At 34.1% G+C, this 9,083-nt stretch overlaps 1 long non-coding RNA gene across 1 annotated transcript in view; it reads right to left on the bottom strand.

The window, feature by feature from the left end:
* Positions 1 to 3,124: 3,124 nt before the first annotated feature.
* LOC105706778 (uncharacterized) overlaps positions 3,125 to 9,083 on the bottom strand; it is a 208,040-nt gene continuing 202,081 nt past the window's right edge. Inside the window, exon 3 of the long non-coding RNA XR_001104917.2 lies at positions 3,125 to 3,194. This is a non-coding gene — a long non-coding RNA (uncharacterized LOC105706778). The remainder of the gene's footprint in view (positions 3,195 to 9,083) is intronic.

The following is a 9,083-nucleotide window of genomic DNA, read 5'->3' as shown; positions in this document are numbered from 1 at the left end:
CTACTCTGTTCATAAGTTTTGGTAAATCTGAAAGTCTTTTTTAAAAAAGTTTATTTTAAAGAAAGAAATTGACAAAACATTTGAATACATAATTTACAAAATATAATATACAAACTGCACTTAAGCATATGAAAATACGCTTCACCTCATTAGTCCTGAGGGATATGCAAATTAATACTACAGTAAAATACTATTGCACAGGATAATACTAAAAATAGTGAGTATATGCTGCAACTGGAACTGCCCTGAATTGCTGGACAGGAGGGAAAAATTGTAAAGTCATTTAGGAAAACAGTTTCAAAATTTCTTAAAGAGTTAGGCATGCACCTTTTCTATAATCCAGGAATTCAACTCCTAGATGTTTACTCATGGGAAATGAAAACATGTGTCTACACAAAGATATACATACAGCGTTCACAGAGTCTTTATTCATAAGAGCCCAACTCTGGAAATTAGTAAGACGTTTCTTATAAACAAATTGTGTTCAATAATGAAATGATTACTCCATGTTTTTCTAATAATCCTGCTTTATGTATTGTCTTCAGAATATCAAGATAAATGTTATACAAACATGAAGATGATCATCTCATGTTTTATTTAAGTTTATTATGATTTATTCATATCTGTTCAAGGGTAACCAATCTATTTTTAAATAATTCCTCCTTATAGAATTCCACTTCATTCTAATTACCCAATCATGCTCAATAACAGTGAGGTGACTTCCTTCAAATCACAAAAAGTAAGATTCCTTTTCAATGTGCTTTTCAGTTCTAGGTATTATAGTTCAAGTCAGATCTACTTCAGAGGAAGCTGCTTGTGATTTTTCTTTCATGTGGGAATTTAAATGGTTTTCTAAGTCAGAAAATACTTTGCACTAATGGAAAATGGCTAGATACATGGTTCTATGTTATTTTTATTTATCTCCTCCTGAATGTGGTCAAATTTTGTTTCCTTCAATATTACATTCTGAACGTAAATGCAAAATTAATGCATTGAATTTAGCTTCTTATAATATTTAAAATTGTGGCTATTTTTATAGAGTAGCAGCCATTTCTATAAAAAGTGAAAATATATGCAATTATTCAGATATTTTGGTTTTATTAAATCAAAGCATCTAAGTAATGATTTAATATTTTATATTTCAAACCTGAACTGTTGCCATACTCCTATATAGTTTTATGATTGAGTAAAAGTAACACAGAATTATTATAGTCAAACACACTTAACTACCAATTTTTTAATTCAATAAAATGTTCTGCTCAGTTTCTTTTCCTCATTTACTTAAAAACACAGAGGTAGCCACTATTAAAATTAAAAGAAGAATCATCTCTAATTTTTCTACTTACATTAATATTTCAATGACTAATAGTTTGTCTCTGATTTAAGATTCCAATTATTGGCAATGAAGATCATCCCTGAGACTTGTTTTTTATAGAGAACTGTTCCTAGAAGATATATTGCTTTATTGTTTATGTATTGTTTATTGCATATTTCAAACTTTAAATTGTTTATAGACAAGAATTACTTTTAAAAATATTGTTTAGGTTCAGATTCTTCCACCTTGCCCTGCAAACAAGGAGTGAGTAAATCATGCCTCAGCAGCACAACAAAGGGGAAATAAAGGTCAAAGAGACGTAAAGTTATTTGCTAGAACAGTTTAGGACTATGCCATAGTTAAGGTGCCTTTGTGCCTTCACACATATGAGAATCATCTTAAAATGAGTAACTTTTTTTACCAATGTAGTTTTCATAATTTGGAGGTCAAGGTTTCCTTAGGAGCAATAATACAGTGTCTAAATATCACTGCCAATGCCAGAGAAAAATGTGTGCATCTAAATTTCTATATTCTCACCTCCTTTTCCTCTCAAATCAGGGAATAAACACCATTTCTCTTAGATTTGAGCAAGCCATTAACCTAGGATATGTTCTCGACATCTTCCTGTTTTCCCCATGTCTATTCAGTGACCAAACCATGCCAAATTTGACCTGCAAACATCTATAGACTATGCACAGTTCTATAGCTGTAATTAATCACTAGTTCATATTACCACCTTCTGAATTACTTCAAAGTCTCTGAATTTCCCACAATGGAAGCATAATTATCTTTTTATGATAGAAACCTGATCACCTAATTTAAAACTGCATTAACTGCTCAAGTGCTGAAGGGATAAAGAATACTTTTCATTAAGGCATGTACAGCCTTTCCTGTTTTAGCCACAGTTTCAGGTTTGCTCTCATAGTCTGACACCTACCTGTGCTCAACAGACACATTGGGCTTCTCTTAGTTACATGACCGGGCCTTGCTGGTTCCTGACAGAGGGGCTTAGCACAAGCTGATCCTCAGCCTGAAATGCCCGTCTCCCAAAACATCTTTCACATACTCACCTCGGTATAGATGTCAAGTCTTCTGAGAAGTGCCTCACAGTTCCCCAGAGTAGATCAGAGGCCCTATTTATATGCCTCCTCTTTACAAAATCAATGCACATTTCACTGTTACGTGTTTAATAATGTATTGAACACATGTAAATTTGGCTCAGCATTTTATCCTGAGCTTTAAACACGGTGAAATAAATATTTGTGGATGAACAAAAAAGTACTAAGAAAGGACCTACTTTGTTCCTGGCAATGATCTGGCTGCCTTAGAAATAACAGCAAGCTCTGTGGAGACAGACTGTTAATTGATAACTAACAAATGCCAGAAATGTGTAGAAATACTATTATGATTAGAATGTTGGATAAAAATAAAGCACATTTAAACAGAGTTGGGAACAGAGCAACAGCAGGGTGTGATATGGTTTCATCCTCTGGTAAGAGACAGTCTCTCTGACAAAGTGACATCGAAGAGACTTAAATGACCTAAGGGTGCAAGACATTCTGCTTTCTGGCCACATCACATAGGATCTCACAGGCTTGTTGCTTTAGAACTTTGAATTTTATTCTGAGTGAGATGAGAAATCATCAGAGTTATGAGCAGTGTGTGATGTGGTCTGACTCAGTAAATAAAATGATGTGTTCTGAATAAATAATAAAAAGTTACTCTGGTTGCTCCATGGAATACAGACTGTTTTATGGAAGAGGTAGAAGCATGTACCTTAGTTAGCAGGTTCTGACAAACATGCAGGAGACCGATGCTTGGATTCTGGATGTGTTTTGAAGAGAGAGCTTTCAGAATCTGCAGGATGAAGCAATGGGATCTGTGAAAGAAAAGGGTGTCAAGATGAGCTCCTGAATTTTAGTTGGAGATACTCCAAGAAGAGAGCCAGGGAGAGGTACAGGTTTGGGGTAGGTGGATTAGGAGAGGGAATCCAGGGTTAGTAATTATTTTTTAAGAAAACCCAGTTTTCTCCATTGTTGAAAGCATTTAAACGTAACAAATAACTAACACCACTGAAACTCATGACCCAGAAATTACATTTGAAGGATTCTGAAATAAAATCCTGACACTGTGCCATGAAGAAATTTAAAAAATATGTAGTGGTAATTAATTTTTAAGTCTTTCTTTTTCAAGAAATGTCTTATAAGGCTAATACAGGGCCTGATTAGAATCCCCTTAGATGGTTTAAAATCTATAGTGTTAAATGACTGTAACAAACACACTGTTTAATTAACTAACTCTTGGCTATGTTGATTTATTGTAACTAGATGGTGTTTGTTGAGATTCTCACCATAATATACTTTACTAAATTATTACAGTGAGTCCACAGTGGCCTCTATTCTACACTTCAGTGAATTGCCCTTTCTAATCAAATTTAATGAAATAATCCATATTTCCTTAAACCCTGATTTGTATAGGTTACTTGATTGATAGGTTTACCTATAAAATAAAGCCCATAATTCTAAGTCATTTATGTCTCCACACAATGGGCTTCTGCCTATTTTTAAAAATGTGTCTTGCACTGTTCATTTTTACTGTTCTCTTTTAGAGTTGAGCTCACCCTGGTCCCAACACATCATGTGTGATTCTACCATGGAGGTTTCACTGGTATCCATCAGCCTGCTCTATGGTATATCATTTCTCATTTAGAGCCCCATAGCCATGCCCTTGCCTTAAAATTTTTTTTCCTAAACATTGTACCTTTCTTCTCTGAAATATTGTAGCACTGATAATCCCTTCACCTTAAATGCTGTACTAAAAGTTGGCTTTACAGAAAAGATAAAGAGTTCACATTTAGCCATGTTGAATTTGCAATGCTTGAGGACATCCTGGTAGATATTTCTAATAAGACCCTTGTATTTTAGGAGCAAACAAGAGAATCTGCATTTTTCAGGTTGTGCTAAAGATAGAAAAAGAAATCTCCTAAATATTTATAAGCCTAGGCATGCTTTTGAATTCACAACGCCATTATAATTAGGAAAAACATAGACTGATAAATTCAAAGTTGTCTACCGTTGATATTGCACCTGCTACCCTGCAAAGGCAATAACATATTTGCAAAAGAAGAGATACTTCATCAATCCAAGATGTTGAGCTTTCAAGATAGATCCACCAAGGATGGGTTTATAATTCAGAATGATAAGACATTTGAGAAAAAAAGACACATTAGCAAGAGTTTCCAGAACACCTAACAACAGAATCAGAACCTAACAACTAAAGGTTATGGAATTACCAGAAGCAAAATATTTATAAATGTTGAAGAGTAGATCAAAACCTGAGAAAAGAACAGAACACTATCAGGAAGATAAAGCAGAGTAGGTTTATGATTACAAATCTAACATGTAAAAAGCTCAGAAATTGTTACTTCTTTCTTTTTTTTAATATATACTTTATTGTGTTTTAGGTTTTGGAGTACATGTGAAGAACATGCAAGACTGTTGCAATAGGTACATACATGGCAATGTGGTTTGCTGCCTTTCTCCCCATCACCTATATCTGACAAGAAAAAATATGAAAAAATTGAGTTGCACACTTAAGAGAACTGAGGGGGCAGGATAAAGTCACCGCAAAATCTCAAGGCAAAAGCAAATACAGAGAATTACAACCAGACCAAGTTACCTGGGACAGAAGCCTCTGGAACTATAAATCGGACTTTGATGGAAAAATATACAACATGCAAGGATAGATGAAAAATGTAAACAGAGAGATGGAAATTCTAAGAAGGAATCAAAGGAAAATACTAGAATATAAAAACACCGTAGGGGAAATTAACAATGACTTTGATGGGCTCCTCACTTGACTAGGCATGGCCAAGAAAAGAATCAATGAGCTTGAAGATTTGTCAATATAAACATGTTAAACTAATAAGCAAAAGGAGGAATAATTGGGAAGAAATGCTTATAACAGAGAATCCAAGAACTGTGGGACAGTTTCAAAAATGGTAATAGATGAGTGATTGGAACATCAGAAGCAGAAATAGAGGCTAGAACAGAAGAAATACTTGATGTAATAATAGCTGTGACATTTCCAAATTGAATTAGACACTAAATGAAGATCCAGGAAGCTCAGAGAACACTGAGCTGGATAAATACCAAAAATATAAATCTAGATATATCACATTCATACTGCAGCAAACCACAAGACAAAAATTAAATCCTAAAAGAAGCTACAGTCAGGAAGAAATTGCCTTACTTCCAGCAGAACAAGGACAAGGATGACAGTGTACTTTTCATCAGAAACCATGCAAGCAAGAAGAAAATAGAGTTGAGTATGTTTAGCGTTCAAAGGAAAAGCAACAACAAAATACACCAACCTAGAATTTTATATCTAACAAAATTATCCTTCAAGATTGAACGAGAAATAAAGACTTTCTCAGACAAACTAAAATGAAGAGCATGCATTGCCAGCAGCACTACCCTGCAAAATAATGTTAAAAGAAATTTTTCAGGAGGAAGAAACTCAAACCCACATGAAGTAAAAAAGAGCATTGGAGAAAGAATTCATGAAGGTAGTATAAAATATTATCTTATTCTTAACTGATCTCATAGATTAATATGGATAAGTGAAATGAATGACAACAATGTTATAGGGGATGGAAGAATCGAGAATAATCCTTTGTATGTTATCTCCACAAGCCATGAAGAAGTATATTATTATTCAAAAGTATACTTAGATCAGTTATAAATGTATATTCTAAGCTCTAGGAAAATCACTGTTTTCTTAAAAAAATAAGGTGTATTTGGTAAAAATTGAACTTCTTAGAAGTGAAAAACATATTTGAAATATATCACAGAAAGTAGAAACTAAATGGATGAGTTGAAAAATGAAAACAAAAGATTTGACCCAGGTGAAAATAGTATTCATTGTGATAATAAATTCAAAGAGATTCTGAAGATTTAGCCTAGAGGTTTGGAGAGGTGAAAAACAAGAGCGAGATGTTGAACAGAATACAAGCTGTGGGAGGGTCCAGGCTTTGCTTCTGGGGAAGGTTACACTACCTGTGGTTTAGGATGTGATTATATTTAAGAACACAAGAATTATACAAATAGTTCCTGGGCCCTCCACGCTGCAAAACAAATAAAAAGACAAGGCCAGGCCAACTTAATCAATATGAGTAGGCCCATAAATAAAGCCTTCTCTACTTTGATGATAAAAATCACTCAATTGAAAATTATTATGTGAAACTTATCATTGTACAATATTAACTATACAATCATATATTTGGAAAAAATGGAAAAGTGTAGAAATATAATAACTGAGCGAGTTAGAAGGAAACTATGAGTTCCAAATTAAGAGTCCTTTTATTACCTGGCGACCAAGAGACAGCTAATGCTCAAAGTTCTCTCAGCCTCAAGGAAGGGGCTTGATTTTCTTTTATACCTCGATTTAGGTAGGGGAGGGGGGTACCTAGATGAAGCAGAATTTTACAGAAGCAGAGCAAGCAAGTTAGATAAGGAAGCGGGTGACCAAGGGGCAGGAGGTTCCCAGGACTGTTAGTTGCTAAGGGTATTTCCATACAGTCATCAAGGGGGGTGGCAGGGGGAACTTCCCATACAATCAATTACCAAGGAAGGTATTCACAACAGCCGATAGACTTGCCAGGCAGGATGCGGTCACAGTGGTTACAGGTACTGTGAACAGTGTGAACCACTCTCAATGGTTCAAAGCTTTGAGTGCAGCATGACCCAATAATGCACCTGAGGGGGCCAAGGCAGGGAGGAGAGGCTAGAGAGAGCTGGTCAGGTTTTGCAGCTAAGATGGAGTGAGTTAGGCTAACCCAAGTTAGGTTATTACAGAATAATGTGAAAATACATATAAATCCATGTTATTATGGTAAAGTAACTAACATCTACATTATGACTCCATTATGGGTTCAGCTGTGTTATATAGGCAATATTTCCATCTTTCCACTTCATGACCAAAAACATGGGTTGAATGAAATCAACTGTTTCTAACACAAATGAACGTATGGTTTGACAATAATTTTATGATGAAATTTTATTTATAAGTGATCACAAAGACCAAACAAGAGAAACACGAATGTATTAATAGGCATGTCGATGTATTTTTGTAGATTAATGATATACCATAACTATCTAATATTTTAAAGTACTTTGTAAGGATTTGAATTGGTAAAGGAGTATTAGGGAATCCAGTACTATGAAAGAGAGAAAGAAAATATGTGAAAATGTAAACAATATTTCTTTAGCCAGACACAGTCTGCTCTGTTCTTCCAAAGAAGAAAAGAAATAAGACCAGCCTATCTATCCATCAGCTGGACTCTCTAGATCACGTTGCCATGATATGCATCTGGAGAACTTACATATGCTCGTTTATTATCACTTCTAATTATATCTGAATAACTGTGCACTTTTAATTATATCTGAATATCTGAAAAAATGTATTCTCCAAAATAATACTAGACACCTGAAATACATAATCTGCAGCAAACTTTTAAGTTAGCTTTTACATCATTTCTATCTTAACATTTTATGGCTGAGAAGAAAAATTAGTATTTATCTCTGCATTTCCTTCTTAAAGACTGTTCAGTTAAATGAAATGTTTGGTAAGAATGATTGCTGATTTCAGATAAATATTTTCCTCCTGCCACATTTATAAAGATATTCTTTTAAATAAATTTCTAATGATTCTTTTTATTATAGACTTCATCATCTAGAAAATGCTTAGGAGACATTAATATAAAAATATTTTTAAAGCTTTTATTTCCATCTCTTCATGGATTCTAGTGTATAGAAATCTGATCTATAGTAGTGAGCTCTATAGACTTAGATGAGGAGTATAATATATGGATGGGTCATGTGAATCAAATAATGCTCAAGACATCACTTGAATGCATGATCTGTGAAAACAGCCTTCCTAAAATCAAGTTGAAGAAACTTTGACTCTGGAAGTAATGTGTAACACAGCAGGAGATAAGATGGTAGACATGGGGTATGGTTGGCAAAATATTTTTGAGACTGCTTTTTATATTAAAAAATGAAAATATACTACTGACTACTCCCAGAGAACAGAGTCTGAATTTGAGACAGTGAATCACACGTATTTTCTTTCCAATGTATTGAAATTCATCTAGATTTTCTAAAGTTAATTCCATCATTTAAAGATGAATAGCTAATGCATGCGTGGCTTAGTACCTAGGTGATGGGTTGATAGATGCAGCAAACCATCATGGCACACGTTTACCTATGTAACAAACTGGCATGTCCTGCACATGTATCCCAAAACTTGAAATTAAGTTAATTAATAAAATTACCAGTTAAATCTGAAGTTCAAAAAATTAATGCCAGTTCATAATGGATTATAAAATAAATGGACATAAGTAGAAGAAACACTTAAATTTTACCACAATGTAACAGTTTTATTCAGTGGGTAGAGAAACCCCAGTACAGGAGACAGTAACTATTGTTAACAGATCTCATTCAATATTTCAAATAAATTAATGAATGAAATGATACTTCAGGCCTAAGTTCATGTTAAATAAATAAATATCAACCATATTGAAGTCTAAGGATTCTGTGGGTGCCACAAAATTAGCCAAGATGACTCACAGTGGCCCTTGAAAAATAGACCTGAATCAAAGAAACCAGGCATTTAAATCATAGCATTTTAAAGAAAGAAGTGGAGAGTGGTCTAGACTCCATTTTTCTAAGTCTCCTGTTTTCCTATCTGCCATTGTATATTTAAATAG

Source organism: Aotus nancymaae, unplaced genomic scaffold (genome assembly GCF_030222135.1).
Source record: "Aotus nancymaae isolate 86718 unplaced genomic scaffold, 86718_ANA_hifiasm-v0.15.2.pri h1tg000030l, whole genome shotgun sequence".
In the NCBI taxonomy this organism is placed as follows: domain Eukaryota; kingdom Metazoa; phylum Chordata; class Mammalia; order Primates; family Aotidae; genus Aotus; species Aotus nancymaae.
This window is presented reverse-complemented; position numbering and strand designations above follow the sequence as displayed.